A 23,627-nucleotide genomic window follows, 5' to 3' on the forward strand; every position below is an offset into this window, starting at 1 on the left:
CAGAGCTTCTCGAATAACGCTGTCAGTGCTACTCCCGAGGGCGACTCCCGCTACTGTTACGCTGGTGCAGAGCTAGAGTTCGTTGTGCTGTTACTACGTCTGGGGTTAAGTGTGTTTATTTCCATCCTCCCGTCTCTGTGAGTTGCTCTCCTGTTAGCCTCATTTTACGAATGTTGTTCTCCATATTCTCGCATGTTCCCTTTTGTTCCTGCTAATATTCCAGGTACCTAAGATGCTCACGATTCTGTGTGACTGACTTATCCCTTCAGTCATATAGTTTCTGTTTTTTTTTTTTAAAAAAAATTAAAGATCAAAAGCTCTGCTTTGAGGCAAACTGAAGTCACCTGGCGTGGTGGCCCCTGAAATCTGTTGCTATACCACTGGATGTTTTGACCTCATCATTTTGATCCTTCTGTTCTGGTTTTATTTAATTAGTTAATTTTTCAAATGGAGGCACTGGGGATTGGACCCAGGACCCCATGAATACTAAGCACGTGCTCTACCACTGAGCTATACCCACCCCCTGGTTCTGGTTTTGACTTTAAGAACACTTGCTTCTGCTCTTTTGACCCTGAGAACATTTTGAATTCAAGACTTTTAATTAGAATTATATCAACTTAGACGGACTTTCCATCCAGAAAGTGTTTTCTGGAGTAAATTCCATTAAGCCAGTTTAATCCCTTGATCAATTTTCTCCATAGCACGGTTAAACCATTTCCAAAAATGTTAACTCCACTGAGGTTATTTTCATTTCAATCAATTCTTTTCCATTTAAATTTTGAAACAAAATTTGATGTATTGATTAGGTATTATCCATAACAAATTTTATTGATTCTGGCTTTCTACTTTGTGTGATAGTCCTTATTTCTATTAAGTTTTTTTTTTCTGGGTCAAAATTTGCAGATCAAATTAAAAAAAAAGTTTGATTCTTCTGTCAATTTGTAGTCAATAACAAGTTTTGTTGTGTGCAGTTTTAGCTGTTACCAGTTTTTTTTTAGTGTTAATAATTTATACCAGTAATTCCAAAATCAACCTGTCACAAATTTAATTAAAACAATAAAGCTTTGTATTTCTTTTTTTAAAACATTTTTTAATTGAGTTATAGTCATTTCACAATGTTGTGTCAAATTCCAGTGTAGAACACAGTTTTTCAGTTACACATCAACATACATATATTCATTGTCACATTTTTTTTTCACCGTGAGCTACCACAAATACTTTGTATGTCTTATTCACAGGAAATTGTGAAAAATGTTCTCTGCACATGTGTGAGAAAGTCAGAAAAGACAAAAGAGAGGGAGAAGGAGGGAGGGAGAGAGAGAGACAGGAGGGAGAGGAAGGAGGAAGAGGAAAGAGACAAAGAGATAGAAATAGAGATATGTAGAGAAAGACACAGATGGACATGAGCCCCAGAGAATGAGAGAGAGGGGAAAAGAGAGAGGGAGAGGCTGGTTGAGAGAGAGGAATATCGTTTGCCAGGCTCTCAGAACTTTGTCTGTGGGGTCAAGGGTGTCTGTATCATCGTCAGCGGGGAGGTCAGGATATGAGAGCAGTGTTTGCTATCGCTTAGTGTTGGGGAGTGAGGTTGTCCTGAGCAGAGGCAGGAGCTGAGGGCCTCATTGGCCTTAGGCAGGAGCCAGGAGGAGAGGGCAGAAGCCAGCAGGGGTACCCAGACAGCAGCATGTGAGGCATTGCTGGCAGCTGGCTCTTCAGGTTCAGTACAGAAGTAGAGATGACCAGGCAACGCCAACCTTGTTTCCAGAATCACTTGAAATAACCTGCAGATGAGGCTCTCAGACTCCTGACATCTTCGGTGTTTTCAGAACAAGAGGTCATAGGTGTGAGTTTCCATTGCATCTTAGAAATCCAGGAAAAAAGGGGGCTAGTGCCTTCCAGAACCTCATTTTCAATGAATATCCATTTCCTATTGGATTAAGCTTAATTTCTGTTAGCACGGAAAACTAGACCCTTCCGAACTTGGGTGGGGTCCACCTCTCAAGCCTCCACGCCTGTCTCTCCACTCGCGCGCGCACTTCTCTCAGGCTGCTTGGAATGGTTGCTGTTCGCAGAGCACCCACCCCCGACCCTTTCTCTCTGTGTCAGTTTTGCCTAGAATTCCATTTCCTCATCTTCTGCCTAGAAAACTCTTATATATCCTTCTAAACCCTGTCTGAAGGGGTTCTTTCTTTTGTCAATGGGGTAGTGGGTGGAAGAGATGTGGGGGGACTGTTCTGAATGTGCAGCACAGGGGAGTGACTGGGGCAAACTGTGTGTGTGTGGTGGCGTGGAGGGGCAGACTTAGAGGGGCTGGGACGCAATCCAGGACTCGGAGGGGACCTGAGAGAAACGGACATTTGGGAGGGACTGGGGAGATGGGAAGGTCTGGAGGAGACTGGGGGGACGGAGGCTTAGACTCACAGGATGTCCCAGAGAGTGTGAGGGGAGGGAGCATGTGAAGAGTTGGGTGTGACCAGAGGAAGCTGGAAGTCAGTAGAAGCTGGGGTTGGGGAGAGTCACTTCAGCACACCTCTGTCCTCTCCAGCACCCCAGGGAGACCCTAACATGGCACTGGACGCATTGGGTGCCGGGTGCTGTGTCTCTTGCCCCGTGGAGTCTGTGAGCGCCTCTCTCGTCCTGGGACGTGGTTGGGAGGCGTGTGCAATGACTGAGCTTCCATGCCCATGGGAGGGACTCTTCGGAGAGAAGGAATGAGCTGGGAGGCAGGCACCCCCCACCCCCCATAATTCCCTTTAGGAGGTATCTGCTGATCTTTCCTCAGGACAGTCTCTACCACATCACTCAGCCATGCTGTTAAAGCACCAGGATGCTGTTAAAGCACTAATTCTTACTCAAATCCCCCCAACATTCTTCCGCATGGCACCTGGTCGTCTCCCTCACTGGGTAGAACCCAGGTTGAGACTTGAGGTCTTCACCTGAATTTTCTTTTGAACTTAAGGTCTCATCAGGTTCTTTGCCTGGGCTGTGTCCTGGGCTGGCGGTGACGATCATTTGCTAAGAGTTGCCAGGTTGAAAGAGAAACGTAAGGTGAATTCACCTAATGGGGACATCTGGAGAAAAAAGTGTCCGCAATTCTCTAAGGAACTGCTGGTGTTTGACCCTGTGTGACCCCAGGCAAGCCACTCAATCTGTCTGAGCCTGAATTTCTACCTCTTCAAAGTGGGGATCAAATAGCTATCTTTTAGGGCTGTTGTAATAAGTAAATATGTTATGGTACATTTAGAGTTTCTTTTTTCTATTTAGATTTTAATATTGTTTCAATTGATTTTTGGGTCTGGTGTAAGGTTGGAATTTAACTTAAATTTTTTCCTGAATGAATAGACCATTGTACCAAACACTATTTATTAAATAGCCCCCTCTTGCCTTCATCAATGAGAAATCCCACTTTCATTGTACACTGAATTCTGACCTGTCCCTTTCTGGACACTCATATTGCGTTCTGTTAATCCGTTGGCCTGTTCCTGGGCTAGTGTCACACTGTTTTATTCTTGCAGCTTCATAATCAGTTATGATGTGTGGTCCTTTGTCATTGTTCTTCTATTTCTAGATTTTTTGGGGCTGTTCTTAGGCAAATGTCTTTTCTTCCTGGATGAAAGTTCTTGTCAAGTTACTAAGTTCCAAAAACACCGGGGCTCAATTCTAACTACATACAGTTCTACAGGGATTCAGGGAATGTCTTAGTCAGCTGTAACAAAATACCTTAGACTGGGCAGTTTAAACAGTAGCAGTTTATTTCTCACAGTTCTGGAGGCTTGAAGTCCAAGATCAGGGTGCTGGCATGGTTGGGATCTGGTGAGCAGTGGGCCTCTTTCTTGCTGTGTCCTCACATGGTGGAGAGACAGAGAACACTGGTGTCTCATCCTCTTTTAATAAGGGCATTCATTCTGTTATGAGGACATCACCTGGTCCTAATCACCTCCCCAAGTCCCCCCTCCAAATGCCATCACACTGGGGATTAGGACTTCAACATAGGAATTTGGGGAGAACACAAACATTCAATCCATAGCAGGGAGAAATGACATCTCTTTGAAATAGTGACTTTTCCTAATTAGGAGTATTTCCATTTACTCAGATTTTCTTTCTTGCCCTTTGATATTTTCTTTATATAAAATGTGTTCTTTCACATTTTAAATTAAAAGTTTTCCTGGGTAACTATATTACAAGTGTTATCTCCGTCATTTTGCTTTCCCGTGAGATCCTCATCACATTTGTGTGGGATGGTGATTCTGCCTGGCCCCATTTCCCTCTCTGCCCACCACACTCAGGTCGTGTGGTTATTGCAGGGGCTGCCACATGAGGACAGCTTGACCCTGCTCCCCTGGGAGCCTTTACTTAGGCCAACAGAGGATGCGCTTGGAAGGGCAGGCATGGCCTCTCCAGGACTGGCAGCATTCTGTAGACATCTGGACTGTCCTGACGTCAGGGTCTCAGAAGCAAGGGCCAGCTGTGGAAATGGAGCCTGGAAAAACTAGACTTTCCATCCCACGTAAGTTAGAGTGGCCTCCAGAAACAAGAGATGAATCTTGTTGCATCTAAGAGGCCAGCCTAGCAGAAAACTTCAATCCAGCAGCAGCACTCAAGCACACAGAGCAGCCAGGTGTGGCACAGAATGCAGAGAGATTTTCTGTGGCAACACACAGAAAGGTGGGGTGGATGGAGGGCTTGGTGCCTGCAGCTGTGAGCTCTTGTGCCATTAGGTGACCAGTTAGTTTGGACAACATGGCGGGGGGGTGGTGTAAATAAGTGTCAACAAAAAATTAATCAGTTGATCTAAGAAAGAAATGGGAAGTTCTGTTTGAGCCAAATTGAGTGTTATACCCGGGGAACAGCTCAGAAAGCTCCAAGAAGTGTTCTGCCCATTGAAGTCAAGGCACAGTTATATGTATTTTTAATTAATTAATTCTGTTTTTGGTGGGGGGAGGTAATTAGGTTTATATAGAATTTATTTATTCTCAGGAGGTAGTGGGATTGAACCTAGGACCTCATGTATGCTAAGCATGCACTCTACCACTTGAGCTATACCCTCCCCTCCATTTGTAGAGACACAGGGCTATACATTAAATGACGTGTTTGAGCGTTTGCACGGTCCAGATCTGTAAGTACAAAGTGGTGGGTCACTGTGACCCCTTAAAATATCAAGAGGGAATGTCGTCTTTTAAGGAGCTGTCTTGTTGGTGCTGGAGAATGTTGCTCTTTATGGTCGAGCAGCGTTTCTGCCTATGGGGCGGTTTGGTCTATGTGGAATGCAGATACGCTGTGCACAGAAGAGGGGAGAGAGGAGGCCAGAGGGCCGAGAACATTTTTTATGTCTACATTTTTCTTATTGTGTGTTAAATACGAATTTTATTTCACATAAGTAACACAGACAAGATGAGAACTGACATTTGTTTAATTTCAGAGTCTGGGTTCTGTCTCTAGGTGCTCCCGAGACTGCTGTCCCCTCAGTCCCTTAAACACATCCACCTTCTCTATCCTCCATACCTTCCTTGACTTCTTGTTCTGCACACATCCCTGCCTCCTCCCTTGCGTCATCCACCCAACCTCTGCTCTCTGTCACCCTTTATTTTGGTGGCTTTGGCTGACCAGGAGGCTCCTCAGTTTCCTGGAGCAGGGGACAGTCCATAAGACCAAGGAGAAATATCTCTTTCCTCCTTTATCTCTCTCCCTCCACAGAGCAGATCACTCAGCATAAAAGCTTTGAGCCACCTGAAATACCAGATTGTTCGATAAATGGCACATAACACGAAAATAGGCTTTATAACCTGGAATAACAAATAAGCACGTTCCCCCCCCCTCCATACCTGCAGTGCCCTGTGTGAGCCGAGTGCTTCCATCTAAATTCAAGCAGATTGGGCAATTTTCTCATCCTTCCTCATGTCCACAGCTCAGCGCAGAGGAAGAGGGTGCTGTCATTTTGTCTGGGCTCTTTGCTTCAAGTTGTAATTGTTGAGGTTAGCCTGACACCCGATGGGAGATCTGTAATTAATGCCTCTCTCAGGTGGCACAAAGGGAAGGGAACACAGAGGGACCTTTCTTTTTTCTATTGAGATGGAAATTCAACAGTCAGCTTAAGCACGCTTCGAGTACCTACTATGCGCAGATTGCTGCTTAGGACTGGGGCTACAGAGTTGAGCAAATAATCCCTAGCTCGAGGGACACAGCCTTTGCAGACGCAGGAATTGTCAGCAAAGGACAATGAAACAAGGTAAGTGTGATAAGGAAAATGCTCACAGAATGCTCTGGCAATAGGACAGAGTTAGAGAAAATATATTTGCAATACGTATGACAGATAAAACTGTATAGTGAGCTGTCACAAACGGATGAGCAATTTACTAACACCCAACAGAAAAATAGAAAAAGGATGAATGGGATCATCCAAGTGGCCAATAAATATATGACAATCAAAACAAGACACTATTTTACCCCTGGCAGGCTGGGAAAAATTTGAAGTGAAGGGAAATGCCTGGAGCTGGCAAGGATGCTGGGAGAAATATGTGTTCTCATGTATCATTGGTGGAAATGTGAATCATTAGTCATTTTGGGACTATAATCATGCCACATTTATTCAACTTAAAAATATATATACTCTTAGGTACACCTGAATCTCACACAACATTGTAATCAAGTATACTTCAATAAGAAATATACATACTGTTTGTTTTGCTTTGATTGGCCCCAGTATGGGACATCTATTCTATATAAATGAAATTATTTATTGAGGCAATAAAACTGAAAAGAGTTAAGCGTGGCCCTTCCATATTACAGAATATTAGGTAGCTAATAAAAAGTATGAATTAGATTTATGGATATTGACCTGAAAGGCTATTCATTGTATATTATTAATGATACAGCAAGTTGCATAGGAATGTATATAATATGACTTTGTTTTAGCAGAAACAATGACAAAACTGTGTGTGTGTGTTTGTGTGTGTGTGCATTTGTAAATATTTAAATGAGTATGGAGAAAGAATAAAAGGTTATACTTCAGGCTCTTAACACATAATTTTGTGGGAAAGAGGGAGGAAAGGAGAGAGGATAAGAGAGACTCTTTCTTCTTCATAAAGTTTTCTTTTTTCATAAGAACTGGTTTCAGATTTTCTGCTTTTGGAAAGATGAATTAGAAGGACTCTTACCTATTCCTTCTGCTACGTGAAATCAAAACTCCTGGACATTGTATATAAAATAAACATAAGAAGACTCTGAAAGATGGAGAGAAGGAGGCAGACTGGCTGGGGACCTGGGAACAACATATTGATGAGTTCACTTGGTTTTATGTTCACTTCATATCCCAGACTGGGAGCTGCAGAAGCCAGAAATGCTAGTGAGGCAGACAAAAAAAAAAAAAAAGCACCCTCTTTAGATAATAACTGCTCTACACCAGCCAAACACTACAGAAATTTGTGGCCCCACTCCCAACCACACTGGCAAAAGCTGAGTGGGGAGCCTTGTTTTGCAGTTTTGTGAGACTCTGGTGAGGTGCTCCAGCTCCCACGGTGGGTAGTATCAGAGAATGCTGATTAGGAAGCTGGGATTTTATCTGTTATCTCTGCCAGCCAGTAAAAAGTCCCCCAGCCTCATCCTGTAGTGTCGGTGGAGACCACGTGGAGAGTCTGGACTTCCACCCCTACCTGGCAGTAATGAGGCTCTTCTCCCTACCCCCTCTGGAGTGGTACCAGAGGAGGCCTAGGCAGAATAATGGCTTTTGTCATGGCTGAGAAGTAACAAGGCCACTCCCACTGAGGTGTCCATTGAGACCACCTGGGGAGCAGGAACTCCCACCCCTTACAGGACTGAGGAATCCTCAACATGGATGTCAACCCAAAGACTAAGTGGGGAACCTGCATTTCTACCTTCATCTGCCAGGAGTGAGAAGCATGCCCTCTTTTGCTTCTAGAGTGGTATCAGAAAAATCCAATTAAACCAGAAGGTTTAAGATCTGAAGTCTCATAACATAATATGAAAATGTTCAGATTTCAGTTGAAAATCACTTATCAATCCAAGAATCAGGAAGATCTCAAACTGAATGAAATGACAATCAATAGATGCCGACACTGACATGACAGAGATGTTAGAGCTATCTGACAGTGGTTTTGAGGCAGCCATGATGAAAATGCTTCAGGAGGCATTTGTAAACATGCTTGAAATGAATGAAAAATAGACAGTTCAGCAGAGAAACAGAAGACATAAAGAAGAACCAAGTGGAAATAATGGAACTTAAAAATACAATAACTGAAATAAAAAGCTCAGTAAATGGGCTAATAACAGGATAGAGGGGACGGAAGAATCAGTGAACTGGAAGATAGAACAACAGAAATTACCTGATCTGAACAGAGATAAATGGACCAAAAAAAAAAAAAATGGAAGCTCAAGGACCTGTAGGACTGTAACAAAAAGATCTAATATTTATGTTATCAAAGTTCCAGAAAGAAAGGAAAACAAGGATGAAGCTAAAAATGTACTTGAAGGGATAGTGGCTGAAAATTCCACAATTTGGCAAAAGGCATAAACCTACAGATTTAAGAAGATGAATGAACTCCCCAAAGGGTAAACCCAAAGAAATTCAGGCCAAGATATATCATAGTTAAACTCTGACAACTAAAGACATAGAGAAAATCCTGAAAGCAGCCAGAGAAAAATGACACCTTACCTGTAGGGGAAAAAGAATTTGAGTGACAGTAGATTTCTAATCAGAAACTGTGGAGTTCATAAAGAGATGGTGTAATATTTTTAAAATTCAGAAATAAAATAAAAGGCAATTAAGAACCATATACTCAGTGAAAGTATCCTTCATGAATAAAGAAGAAATCAGACATTTTCAGATGAAGGAAAACAAAGAGACTTTCTTACCAGCAGACTTGCACTAAAATAATGGCTAAAGGATGTTCTCTAAGCTGAAAGAACATGGTAAAAGAAAGAAAGGATCTTGGCACACGAGGAAGGAAGAAAGAAGGAAGCAAAAATATGGGAAATGCAGTAGACGTTTCTTCTCTTGAGTTTCCTAAATCATATTTGACAGTTGAAGCAAAAATATAACACTACTGGATGTGGTTCTAAACATAGGTGAAAGAAATACTTAGAACAATTATAAATTGAAGGGAGGTAAGGTTTCTATACTTCACGTGAACCAGTACAATTGTGACACCAGTAGACTGTACACTAGTAACCAAATACGGCTAATTGCCTTTGACATCCCTTCTTGCGTTAACTCGGTAATGATTAGGTCCTCAAGCCTGCTCTTACCGCATCAAACAGGCTTTGGAATCTAACTTATGCTTATATCAAATCACAGTGTTTCGGCCTCGTCACTCCTGTTTGATGCTGCCAGCTCATAGCATAGGTGCCTGACTCTGCCCGAGTGAGGAAAGAAAAGGAAGCTCTCAGATTTTCACATTCTCCGAGTGACAGTGTCAGGCTTCTGCAGGGGGCAGGGAGGGAGGGGCCCTCAAGGGCGTCTGCCCTCTCCATTTAGGAGCCCTGACAGGGGCAGTAGAAGGAACATCCCCAGGAGTTTGGTGTCACCTCAAGTTCCCTGCAGCCCCATCTTGAAGTGCCCCTCTTACAGCCAGGATGAAATCCACAAGAGATTTGTTTCAAGAGGGACCTCAGTATCCTTGATTTATGGCCTGATTCAACTGAGGACCATCAGCTCTTTCAAATAAGTGTAAAACGGACAGATGTGAAGTGCCAGGATGTCACAGTGAAACAAAAGCTTTATTTCTTTCAGCTTCAGATCCATACGTGTAGCATCTTCCTATGTCCCAGGCCCTTTCATACAGTTTTTTGAAGCAACTATTTGTATGGCAGATGTCAACTCCCTGGGCGTTCCTAAGTCCCTGAGCACACTGGGTTCACCTTGTCCCCTGAAATTTAAATCAAATTGGTGTTGGCCTTGCAAACATCAAAGTTCCCTGGGGAATAATGGCAGCTTCCCTGTTTAGAGGTGTGGGCAGGATTAAGGAGCCAACAAGAGTTGGTGAAGCACCCGGGAATAGCAACAGTGAAGAGTCATTACCATCGTGGGGGAGGGATGGGAGAGAAGCAGTGTTCCTGCAACGTGGGAGCCCTGGAAGTGGGAGGGGGCCAGCCAGTCAGGAGTGGCAGTAGGGGGCTTTGGGGGCCAGGAGTAAATACCCCACCCCCTGTGTCCTCCCACTCTTTGAGCTCTTGCTGTCACTTCCCACTGGCTGCTTCTACCCAACAGGTGAGGCATCCCCGGGGATTTAATCTGCAGAGGTCATTGCCCTCCCTGAGCACACAGCAGAGCAGGGAAGAGCGTGGAAGGGACCAGGACCAATCTCAATCCCGTACACAGGAGAAAACCCAATTTTTCTGCAAGTTCTTAGGCTTACGCTAGAAACAGGAAAGGAGACCTGTAGAAGCGAGATGATACTGCCACAACAAACAACCTCTACATCTTACAGTGTTACCCCAGCAGCCCCATGCAGGGCTCAGCTCCATGTGGTCACTCAGGGACCCAAGCTAATGGTGCTCTGCCTTCTGGAGGTTCCAAAGGGAACAGAAAGCCTTCTCAGTGCTGAGGGTGAAAGGGAATTGTGCATGTGCTTTTCACTGCTTCATCCTGGGAGTAACAGCCACCATCTCCACTCATTTAATTGGTCCTCTCTTGTTTTCTAATGTCAGTTCCTTACCCTCCTTGAAATCCCTTCCTTTTTCCTTTGAATTTCTCCCCTCTTCCCACTAGCTTCCTTAACACTAAATTCCTTTTCCTTTCTTATTCAGAAAATTTAGTTTTTCACTTACCCCAGACTAACCTGATCTTGTTTAGAATGTCTTATTTCCATAAGCCAAACTCCCTACTGAAGTATATTCTTATGAAAAGATAAGTCACTTCTCTTCTTGAGAGAAAATCTGAGGTCAGCTTTTAAGGAGATTCAATGTTGTTTCTTCACATATAATTTCTCCATTAAAAAAAAATGATGACATTGAGAGTCAGAGAGGAGTGTGACTTACCCAGGGTCATACAGGATTTGACTGATTTCCTCACTCTGTGTCCTTAGCTCTTTCCTGTATCCTGCACCACCTCCCTCTGTGTATGCTTTTCTTGGAAAAACCACTCTTCCCTTAATACCATCTGCCTGGTTTTTCTTTTAATCTTGTGCAGTTGAGCTCTGCATATAAAGAAGCCAACACCTTGGTGAGAATCATTAATTTTCAGAAGCTTTTATTTCAGTGACTCCAAAGATAATTGCTAAAAATAGGTGCACTCCCTGCAAGACACAGTTAAAATCAACTCATTTTGTGGTCAGGGCTCCCAAAGGCATGAAGATGTGCAGAGCATGCAAGTGTTTGAGCAGCCGTGACAAATTTCCCCCATGGTTGGGCGTGTAGTAAATAATGATTTTCTCAGAGGCAGCCTTTGGTGCTCTGAGTTGGAGGTGGGTGAGTACAGATGCCTGGAGATGTCTAGGTAGGCCTGGGATTTTCCAGAAGGGAACATGCATCCTTTTCCATGAATACAGGAGTACAGAGAGGAGAGAGGTTCCTGGGGACCACACATCTGGGATTACTAGTATTTCAGAAGTCCACAAATATGTTCTCTGCCTAAGAAACCTTCAATTAATGTTGATAATATTCTTTAGCGTCTGAAGGAGACGTTCCAGTTGGTATCAGTTCAAGGTCTAAAAGAATTAGCAGCAGGTCGTAAGTGGGCGCCATTCCTATTTTCTCTTTGGCCCATAGAGGAAGGTAGTTCTGTTCACTCCTCTGCTTTCTAATAAATGTGGGGAGGAAGCTTATGCACTTGGCAAGACTTGGCTTACCTTCTTGTTGTGTGTCCCAGTGGGCACACTTACATCTTTCCTTCTCACACTGTCCGTGGTCTTCCTCCTTCCATCTCTCCTTCTTTCTTCTTCTCTCTCTCCCTGCTTCCCTCTATCTCTCTCCCCTCCTCCTTTGGACCCGTCTCCTCCCAGATACAGCAAGGGTTGGCATGTCTTTCTCCTTGTGAAGACCAGGCAGCCTCCTCTGTGTTTGCTCCAGCTTCTCAGCCTGTAACTGGGTGGGTAACTGGATCACGCAGGTCTCAGAGTACAGATTTGTAAGGGGAGCCATGTAATGTTCTCCAAATTCAATTCTACAAGTAAAAACTAACTCTTCCCTTGGGTCCTTGCATCTTTTTTTTTCAGATGTGTTAGAATCCATGTGGGGAGGAAAAGGCCTGCCTGATGTCCCTGAACTTTCAACATACAGAGAGTAGGCTGAGAGGTTAAAACTTCCACACAAGGACTAGCACTTGAGAGGAAAGAACAAGGTGGGGTGACAGATGCTGCTGATGGGGCCCCCAAGGCCAAGGTCAGCTCTTGAAGGCAGAAGGTTTCAGCAGTTGGAAGACTTCAGTATAGATGGACACCAGGGGCTGTGAACCTAAATATTTTGTAGTCACAGGTGGTTTTGACAGATGTGGGTCGTATGTTGTAGGACTTCAGCTGGGGCCCTCAGAGTCAGTTCCTGGGGTTAGGGAGTGAAGAGATTCATCCTAGGTGGGGTCAAGAAGACTTTACCAGGCATTGAGGGTCGTATGTTGTAGGACTTCAGCTGGGGCCCTCAGAGTCAGTTCCTGGGGTTAGGGAGTGAAGAGATTCATCCTAGGTGGGGTCAAGAAGACTTTACCAGGCATTGAAACAATCAAAGATCCTTGTCTTGGTTGAAGGTACTCGTATTTTTCTTGAGCCAGATTTTTCTAAGCTATCGTAGAAGTCGCCATGTTGGAAAAGGCAAGATATTATTAAGAGCCAGAGGAACTTTCTGCGACACGGGCTTCTCCTTAATCACAGCCACAAGGCAAGAGGGCCAGTGTAAGGACTGGGTGGAGGTATTTTGTGCATCCTCTCCATGCCATGGCCCACCTCTAATTTCAAGGTTGGAGCTGGAGGACCATCCCCATGGATGCTGGCAACATTCTGCTAAGTGTCTTATCTTCACTTTCACACCTTAGTGTATTTTCTGAAGCCACATGACAGTCTGAAAGAGCAGGGAAGTTAACAAACCCCAAGGAAACCCTCAAAGGATAAGGATGGGAGGCAGTGAACAAAGACCCCCACCACTTGTCCTTCAGAGGGACAATTCTGAGGCACAATACTGGTCCTCAAAGGGTCACCAGTGGGGTTGAGCCCCAGCTGCCCACAGTATTAACCTGCTTGGACCTGCCCCTTTGTGACAGTTACCTTTTCTATGCCCCCCTCTCACCACCCCCTTACTGTTGCTTCCAGGGGCTACATCCCATATCAGCTCCCTGCACCCAAGTCCTCAGATTTTACTACCCTCAGGGGAACCAAATAAAGACACTGGATGGCCTCTTGTGTGTCAGATGTTTGGAGGACTAAACTTTGGCAAGTGGGAGTCTAGCTGATTTCTTTCTCCCTTTATCTTGTTCTTTATCCAGAGTTAAGGGACTAGGAGTGTTGAGTTCAGAGAAAGTGAGACAATAGGTGCTAGAAAGAGATTTTAAGACTACTTTTTCTGTAGTTTGGGGAATTAAAAAGTAGGAAAGGCAAGATTTGGGACAAATACCTATGGCAGAGGTCATCCCTTTTATTTGACCTAGTGCTGGCAGAAGCAGTAGTGGGACTTTGCCAACCATGGGAATTATTAAATTTTTAGATCTTTGCCATTTGTATGAGGTTACAAATAATGGTTTCATATTTATTGTTTTAATTCGTATTTCTTTAATTAGAGGTAGAGCATTTTTCTTTGTATTATTAATCACTTTTTTTCCTGTACATTCCACAAATTATTTAACAAATCACTTAGATGACAAGAGATTTGGGTAAAGCCCTCTCTTTAACTATTATAAGAAATGCTACAATATACATATGAAAAAATATCCAATCTTCCTTATTACTAAAGTATAGCAAATTGAAAGAACAATGACATTTTTTTTTCTATACTTTTTTTGGTAAACATTGACATGTTTGGTAATACCCCATGCATACAGTTTTTGCAGGGAAATTGACACTGAGATTGACAGTGCAAATTGGTACACTGTTTTGAAGGCGCCTGAACCATTTCTATTAAAATTTAAGATGAGCCTATTCATTGTTGCAGCATTTCAAGAAAATTTGTCCTTCAAATATGCTTACATGAGGTCCCAAATATTATGCTTTATTGAGTGTGTGTATGTTGGTCTGTGAATGAAGAATGGACTAGCCAAGATGGAGAATTAATAAAGACTTCTCGCTCCTTCCTGAATTTACCCCTGGAGATGTTGCAGAAGGGAGAGAGAGTCACAGATCCTTGAACATAACTAAAACTATGGAAATCATTTGGAGAGGGTGAAAGGGATAGAGTGTTGGTCTGAAAAGGTCAAGAGAGGTCCAGGTGCCAAAGACGGCAGACAGGCAGTGTGAGAACTCTAGAGTTAGCCCCCTCTTTGCTGTTGCAGGCAGGGACACAGTGCTTCAGCTCAGCGCTAGTCTGAGGCAGTTGGAATAATAGCAAGACAGGGCTGGGGATCTGTGGGGGTGGTGAGCTGATGACAAGGACTGCCGGTAAGCTGGCTGGCCTCTGTATAATCCCAACAGAGGGCGCAGCCCATGGTGAGCAGCACTGTCTGCAGCCTAGAATCTGGTCCATTCCTAGAAGAGGAGTGGGAGGGGCTGTAAAGGAAGCAGCTATGAGCAAATTGTTACACCGGGCTCTCTGACCTGAAAGATCCTTCCCACAGCCCAGTTCAGCAGGAGGAGTACAAACTAGGGTCAAGGATTTTGCCACCAACCCCATCTCCCTTTATGCATCATAACCAAGGTTCCAAAGGAATATAAGTTTGTAGGAAAATACAGCAAGACACCAAATTCCATAATCTATACCATAAGGAGCAGAAATAATGATTTAGCCAGAATTCTTAAGAATTAAAATAAGAGAAAACAATATTCTAAGAGAAATAAGCAAAGATCTTAGGAACATAGGAATAAAAAAGTTTTGAAGAACTCTGGTGATTGGGGGCATGAAAAATATACTGTAAACAACAAAAGATATTTTGTCAGTGGTGAGTTAGGCAGCAGAATGAATACAGCTAAAGGACAAATTAGTGAACTGGAGGATTCAGCCAATGAACTCCCCCAGAAAGCATCTGGGAGGGATATGTCTTTGGAAGAAAAGAGAAAAGTTAAGAATTAGAATTCCAGTACGAGTCTCAGAAGGAGAAAGAGAATTAATGGTGAGGAGGCAGCCATTTGCCAGAGTTAAAATCGGGGACGGTATTTAGGCAAACAGTCGGGACCTTCAGGCCCCCAAGCTCCTGGGCTGTCACCAAGAGACTCTAATCCAGAGTGGCACTGCAGCACAGCGGGGTTCCTGAGTGTATTCAAACATGGTAATTTATTACTATTTATTTACAAGAAACAGATTGTCTTTTGACCTTTCTATTCCTGCAGGGCTGGTTCTGAGCTATTGTTGTAATAGTTTTCAGCACAGAGGAAGAATGCAAAATGTGTAGCAATTTCCAACTCGATGCCTCTTGGTCAGATTTTGATGGATAAAGGGATGCAAATGAGATGCAAGACCCTTGTTAAGCACCATTCCTCCTGATCATCCTATTCAGACACTAAGCATCTGGGCAGCAGTTGCAGATTTTAACTCTTTTGTTCCCTTTGCGGTATCCTTCTGAAGTTCTTTTCCCCTTTCCTTATCTGTTTTCTTTGCTATTGTCAATTTTGCCACATTCTTTTCTTTTTTTTCCTATTCTTGTTTTTTTTCTACATTCTTTTCTTTCATCATTGCCACTTTCTCTTCTTCTTCACTGTTTCCAAAGTTATTCATGATTCATCCATCAATGTATCTATTCAACAATTATTTTGAGCACCTACCATGTTCCAGGCACCACTGAAGGCAGTGAGGGCACAGTGAACAAGACAGATCAGAGGTACCTAAACCCACTCCAGTGGGGAGGACAGATAATAAGCAAGTCAACAAACAAAATTAAAAAAAAAAAGACCAATCCAGGTCTTAATAAATGCAATGAAGACAACCTATGCTAGAGAGTGATGTGGAGTGGGGCAGGGTTGCTTTAGATGAGGAGAGAGGTGTCACGGTAAGTCTTTCTTAGGAGGTGATGGTGGAATTAAGATCTGAATTATAAGGAGGAGCTCTGTGAGGTCTGGTGGAAACATAGTCCCAGCAGAAGGAAATCACATGCAAATGCCCTGCGGTTGGAATGGTACATTTTTCTAACTTCTCTTTTTTTCCCCCTCATCTTTCATCACTAGTAAATTTAGGTGGAGACCATGTTGTTACAACCTTAATTCCCTGTGACCTGGTTTCTGCTCCAACCACTTGCTTGAAACAGTTTTCTTTTTTGTTTGACATTGTTTCTTTGATGGCCACTAATGTCATCCTAGGTGTGACCGTGACCTGAGAATAAAGAAAAACAGAGAGAATGTTAGCCCTTGGTCCCTGTGTTCAGTAGTTGGACATCTGTAGCTCAGTCTCATTCTGTTTGGGGGTAGGTCTTTAGAAGGGTAGGGAGTGTAGGGGAAACCTTTATGAGATACGAAAGCCCACATAGACCCATGTAAGCTGGATTGGGTACCCATCTTGTGTGTTTCTCTAGCCCCTGTCATAGCTGTTCCCTCTTTCTGTCACCTGTGAGTCCATATACAATTCCTTTCCTTCTTCAATCTTCATGAGGCTGCCTGTTTCTTCTTGGCCCTCTATTCTCATTTCCATTGTAATAGTATTATTCATCCATTTGTCACGGCCTCGTGGTGGGTAGAATGCACTTTGCTTCCCCTTGACCTTGTTACTCTGACTGCTGGGATATTAGTAGACATGATACAGGCACAGGGTTGGAATGTACCTGTGTGGTTGGACTGGCCCCCTTGCATTCCTGTCATTACCATAGGATAAAAATGCCCAGAGAATCCAGCTCATCCCAGAAAAAAGAAGAGACATTTTCAGCACCCCTGAATCCAACCCAGCCTAGATCAATCAAAACCCAGCTACCCATAGATGTGTGAGCAATACATTAATATAAATACAACAAATATAACTCAATAAATAGTCCTTGAATAAATGCATATTGCTTATGCCGTAGTTGCTTGTTTATAGGTCTGTGATGAGCTCTCTGGGGCAAGAACATTAACATTTCTGCACTCTAAGTCCATCCATGCTCCAGGTGAGCAGTCAGCACTCCGAATACTTTCTGGAATAGGTCTGAGGTTTATTCAGGAGACATTAGCAGCCTCAGCTTCTATCAGCCAGGAGCCAAGGCAGATTCCTGCTGAAACCCTAAGGATTTCAGAGTTTGATCCCCTGGGTCCTGAGTTTCTGGCCCTTTTCTTATTGTCATGAATTTTTAAGTGTCTTGTGTGCTGTGAATGGCCATCAGTGAGGGCTAGAAGGCTGGACAGTCTCCAGGCTACTAAGTACCCAGGACATGCTGCAGAATGATCTAGAGGTCGGCATGGTGACAAGGAGCGATTTGCTGTCTCCTCATCACGGAGGATGAGAGGGACAGATGCATTGCCCCACATTGTCCACGACAGCCGTAATGCTACCTGATTTACAGGCCTCCAGGGCCTTCCCGTTGCGCATTAAAGTGTCTGTGTTGGGCTTTTCCTCTGTCTGAGTATCTCAGGTCCAGCCTCGAGGAGCTCGAAGAGGAATTGATTCACATTGACGTGGTTGGGCAGACAAAGCTTCGGGTGGTGATTCTCAGGCGGGATGCCTGTATAGAGAAAGCCGATACAGCTGTGTGCACTCGGGATCTTTTATTTTTCTGTCCAACCTCTTTTATCTTTTGGTGGTAGCACCCTGCTTTTTCTTTGGGAAAACTACTCTCCCCACACTGGATAGCACGTTGGTGGCGCTGTCAAATAAATAAATTAATATTTTTCTCAATTTGTGTTTCAGCCAGAACAGAGCCTAGGCAGAGGACTTGAGTGCAGGTAGTTTATTTGGAAGGTGACTTTAGAAGTACTTTTAAGGAAGCAGGGAAAGTGAGAGTGGGAAAGGGGCATAAACCAGTGTAGGATGGGCTAACGAGTGGATTACTGATGGCACGGACGACCGAGCCTGCTTGAGGAACCTCTCAAAAATCACTTGGGATGTGCCTCAGAGTCATCCCACCTGAGGCTAGGGAGGGGGAGGGGAATTCATCTGCTGACTCCTATCTCTGTTTTTTGAGAGTAGAAGAGAGATTCAGGATCTTGTAATGAGATGCTGTTAGTGGGCTGGCCACTGTCTACCAAAATTACAGGCAAACTCATGTGAGCAGGACGATGTGGGCTATCACCGGCAGCTCCGTAGTACCATTTCCTCCTCTGGCCACAGGTGGGCACAAGCCCCAGGTCGGCCCAATCAGATGCTCTCTGGAATCTTGAGGAGATTAACACAGGGGATGGGAAATGACTGGAATCTGTTCATCTTCATGGCGGGGTGCAGAAGGGACTGGCTGCTAGTTCTTGGTACCTTAACGCCCAGAGTGGTTCCAGTTCACATTCTCTCTGGTTGTTCAGTTTTTCCTTCAGTTCTCTGAGCCTCTCCATAAATCCTTCCAATAAATTCCCCTCTTATTAAGTTAGCTAGAGCTGATTTTTGCGGCTTGCTTACAAAACGCCCTGACAGTTGCTGGGTCTGCTCCATAGGGGGCTGTCAGAAGAAGCGGTCTTTCACGTGGCTTGAAATGAAATGGCACACTTTAGACTCTCAGCGGGACCGCAGATTGCAGGATCATCTTTGCTCAAGGTTGCTGAAGACCTCAACACCCATCCCTCAGTCTCAGCTCATACGTCAGCTAGCCCATTTCCCCCAGTTCACTCTAATTACCATCCTTAGCTAATCATGAGTCTCCGGTAGTGCTTTTGGATAGACGTATGTGATACAGAATGGTATGGTGTGGTGTGGTGTAGTGTGATAGAGATTTCCATGGCATGGCAAGTTGGTTTAGGGTGTGGATGCTAGAGCTGGACTCCTTGGGGTCAAATCCCAGTTCTGCCATTAACCGACTATGATCTTGAGTAAGTTGCTTAATCTCTCTGTGACTCAGTTTCTTTAACTGTAAATGTGAATAATAATAGTACCTAGATTATAGAGTTGTTGTAAAGATTAAATGAGTTAACAGAAGTACCTGCACATGGCCAGTGCTATGTAAATATTAGCAACTCTTACGCCTGAAGGCTGTATGTGTACAGGTCCCCGTGCCTTTTGGGTTCACAACTCTGCTTCCTTAACCTTGTGAAAAGCATCGTCGGCAGGACTGGCTGCCCTCTCTTGGGCTTGGCTCAATGTTTGCCTTAGAGGGCAGGGAAAAGTGCATTTTATATTCACCTACTATGTGCCAGGCATCATGACAGATGTCTCTCTAAGAGACAGATACTGTTACTGCTATTTTACAGGTGAGAGAGAGCTCAGAAAGATTAAGTAACCTGACCCAGGTCACCCAGCTAGAAACAGTCAGAACTGCCATTCTCCTAGGTCTGTTTGGTTCCAAAGTTTGTGCTGTTTCCCCTGTGTCCATGGCTTCCCCCACACCCTAAAGCAGATAGCTGCCCTTTCTCTCCCCGCCGGCCTTGCACAGTTCCTATCCTCGCTGTTACCTTCCGAAGTTGTGGTTTTTGACATCAGGGCTGCTGGGTGCATCCCTGAGCAGCAGTGGGCTCTGAGTCCCACTCCTTTTGCTTTGCCACTCATCTGTAATTTTTTTTTTCTCAGTCTGTGTAGATGATCGAGGACAACACTCCCTAAAGACAGTTCGGCATCTGACTTGGAGCTGATGAAGGAGGAGGTAAGTGAGCTTGGTGGGTAAGCCCCTGGGCACTGCGTGGGACCACTGGGGCCCAACCACTGCTGTGAACCTCCCTTGATGTGCCTCTTTGGGCAGGTGATGCCATCCCTCAGAGCCCCCGTACCCTTATCTATAAAAGAGGGATGGGAAAGATAATGGTTAACTCTTAGGGTGTTTGTATGTGTTAAGGAAAATAAATATTGAGAAAAAAGTATTTAAAACATTAAAAAAAACTTTGGTAGAGGATGACTTTCTAATCTAACAAGTCTGTAAACGCAGAACTGACAACAAAAGATAGACATGTGACCACATGAACAGTGAAACCAAACATATGGCAAAAGAACAAAATAAAATCAAAGGCCAATCTATAGACTAGGGAATTTTCTTATAACATATATAACAGAAAAAATATTAATATTCCTCATATACAGAGACCTCCCGTAAACTACGAAGAAACAGGTAAAGGATACAGTAGAAGACTGAGCAACAGCTATGAGTAGGCCCCTCACTAAAGAGCGCATGCAAATGGCCAAGGGACATTCAAAAGAATGTTCAGGGAAATGTAAATTAAAGTTAACACGAGGTACTATTTTTTTATCCATTCGATTGGGGAAAAAAAACCTAAAAGGAGAAATTATCTCAAGCTGACAAAAATCTGAGGAAAGAAATTCTTTCATATATCTCTGGTGGGAATATGAAATGTGACAACAAGTAATATTGGAAAAAATTTAAATATCTGTTAAAAATAAACCACTCACACTTTTTACCTAGCAACCCTACATTTAAGAATCGTCTTATTTAACGGAAAGCATCTCTGTATTAAAATGTATGTTCAAGGATGTTTATTCCAATCTTTGGGGAAAAATTCAAAACCAGCATGAATATTCCACAATATAAGACTGATTGAATAAACTGTTCTATACTCATTATGGAATATATTGCAGTCATTAAAAAGAATAAGTATCTCTAAATTGTGGTGTTTCCATAGTGTGGGATTACTATTCAGTGATGGAAAGGAGTGAAGTAGTGATACACACAACTTGAATGAAATGCAAAGGCATTATGCTGAGTGATTTATATAATATCCTCGAAATGACAAAACTGTCCTATTGGCAAACAGATTAGTGCTTGCCAGGGATTAAAGGTGGGAGGAGGGTGTAACTACAGAGCAAAACTTTTTTGAGGTAACAGAAATGTGTATCCATACCATGGCGGTGGTTATATAAATACATAGATGTGCTGAAATTATAGAACTGTATACTCTTAAAAAGGTCAGTTTTACTGTGTAGTACTTTATTTAAAAGAATAACAGATTTAACAACAACAAAACAAAAAATAAGTTGTATCTAGGTCTCTCAACCTGGAGGGGTCTCCGCGATATACTCAGAAAAAAGTTGTAAAACAAGGTGTATAATATGGTTCTACTTTTGGGGCTCGAATGCCCCAAAGAACTTGTCTACATATGATTATCGGTTTGTGCACATTTCTTTGAGTATGAGTCGAGATGGAAAAACACATAGCAGCCTGTTGATGCTGGTTGTCCCAGAAAGGCAGGAATAGAAAGGAAGCATTAGGGGACATTGCTTTATACATCTTTTTGCATTGTTTCACTGGTTATATTGAGTAAGTACTACATTTTAAATTAAAGCAAGGAAACCAAGCAAAAATAATAAAGGAAGATTGAAGAAGTAGAAGAAAACCAGAAAGAAGGCTAGCAGGAAAGAAAAGAAAGATCAAACAGGGAACTGGCCGGAGGGAAAATGACTTTGAGGCTCAGCGGTCAGGAGGCCTGTGTGGTAACAGTTAGATTCCCAAATCAGAAATGCATGAGAGTTGCTGGAACAGAATTCTGGATGTGGGCCAGGGAGAAGCAGTCTTTCAAGGTAAGTTAAGACTCTGGCTCATTTCTAGAATCCAAGCCATTTCTTCTGCTCTTCTTTGTTTCTTTCATCTGTCCATTTGTTCCTGCGTCCATCCATCTATCCATCATCCATGCATCCATTCATCATCCACCCACCATTTGCTAAATGCCCACTGTGTTTTCAATTTTAAAAATTTCTTACACTCCATTTCTCCTCCAAATCATAATAAAATCCAGAGTAACACCCCGTTTTCTTGTGTGCTTGTCTTTAAAGGCTACAACGAATGGAGGCACTGGGATCTTTTCCTCAGCTTTTATTCCTGAGACTCAGTCTCCTAGACCAGTCCTGTTGCACTGTGTCGCCATGACAGCTCTCCCCAGAGGAGCCTGGTGTCTAGTCAGGCTCCCAGTTCTATGAACTGGGTGTCTGGGAATCTCAGGCTTTGGTGCCAGACTTTGCAGTGAGTCTTCCCCTGCCTTAGGAGCACCCAGGGCATCTTCTCACAATTCCCTGATCTGACTGATTACACAGCTGTCCCTGACTCAATGATGAGGACAGGGTTCTAGAACCATAACCGCCTGGATTCAAATCCCAGCTCTGCCACTTCCTATGTGCCCTTGGGCAAGTTTAATAACTTCTCTAGGGGCCCGGGTTTTCTCCTTTATAAACCGAAAGTGAGGGTAAATGTGTTAATAGATGAAAGGTGCTTGAAACAGTGTCTACTCATATGCTTCTCACCACTATTATTATTACTGTTGCTGTTTTCAATAATTATGTGGTGTTGGGTTGCACTATTACATGAGAAGTGCATTGTGTTGTTTTATATAACAAGACACTGAATAATTTGTATAACATAATCATATTATGTTACAACTCTGTGTGTGTGTGTGTGTGTGTGTGTGTGTGTAGGCATGTGTGTTCACAGCTGTATGTACACATGTATGCACATTTGAAAAAGCAAGGAGGAAAGTCTGGACGACCATACTTCAAACTGTTCCTGGAGGTAATATTTTGGAGGAGTGGCTTTGGAAAAGAATTCAAAGGGAACTTTTACTTATTAGTTTATATTCTTCTGTTTTATTATCCAATTTACAATTGCTGTTATGGGTTTTATAATTTAAAAATAAAAATAAGCCAAAAGAATTGAGAGATTTTATGAGACTGACACGCTACCTACTGCGCTAATGAGGCACCTTAATTGAGAGATTTTAAAATGGAGATAAGACCAGAGAATCTCTTTCCATCTCCTGTTACAGAAAACTGACTGTTTTTCTGTCATTGTTTGTCTGAGAGTCACAAAGGCAGTCATAAAAAGGCCATATATTTTTTCTAATATTAAAGCAATTCCTGGGATTGTTGATCCTAATGCGAAGGAGAGATTTGTCTGATATAGATCCATGAGGTCAATCTAATAAATCAGTCTGCTGGTCCTTGCATTAGAAATTCAGAGTCTGGAGATGCAGCTCTCAGTGTGCCCATGGCTCCCCAGGCACCACTAGTTCTCATCCCCTTTGCCTACAACCTTGATGGGCTGGGCTGGCAGAATTTGAAACTGAGCGTTCCTCTCCACACACCTCCCTCTTCTGCTTTGAAGCTGCTCCTTCTTAGTCTAGAGATATCCAGAGATAACTTAGCTGCAACGGAAAATCCAGAGATTTGCTTTGGTCCTCCTGGAAAGGCTGCAGAACATATGGTATAGTAAGCAAAATGATACAGAAGGCTGGGGTTGTTAGGCAAGACCTCAAAGTGACAAACTATTTTATCCCTTCCCCTAGAATGGGATCCTTTTAGAGACAAGTTCACATTGCTAGACACACTGAGACCAATACACAAACAAGATTTGTACTATTACGTTGTAGTGGTAAGAGTTTTCAAGTCTAATCTTTCCAATGCACTAAAGTCATTGAAGAACAGAAAAAAGATAGTACATGTATGATTGGCAGAGTTAATCTGAGAACAACATGACAGTCTCAGGTCAAATCAGAGCTCCCACATCAGCTGTGTGA

At 43.2% G+C, this 23,627-nt stretch overlaps 1 long non-coding RNA gene across 2 annotated transcripts in view; it reads left to right on the forward strand.

Moving 5' to 3' along the window:
- The window catches only part of LOC116284223 (uncharacterized), a 229,648-nt gene that overhangs the window by 51,174 nt on the left and 154,847 nt on the right, over nucleotides 1–23,627 (forward strand). For both annotated transcript variants that reach the window (XR_012061179.1, XR_012061180.1), the window contains exon 4: nucleotides 19,687–19,759. This is a non-coding gene — a long non-coding RNA (uncharacterized lncRNA). The remainder of the gene's footprint in view (nucleotides 1–19,686; nucleotides 19,760–23,627) is intronic.

Source organism: Vicugna pacos, chromosome 18 (genome assembly GCF_048564905.1).
Source record: "Vicugna pacos chromosome 18, VicPac4, whole genome shotgun sequence".
NCBI classification, from domain to species: domain Eukaryota; kingdom Metazoa; phylum Chordata; class Mammalia; order Artiodactyla; family Camelidae; genus Vicugna; species Vicugna pacos.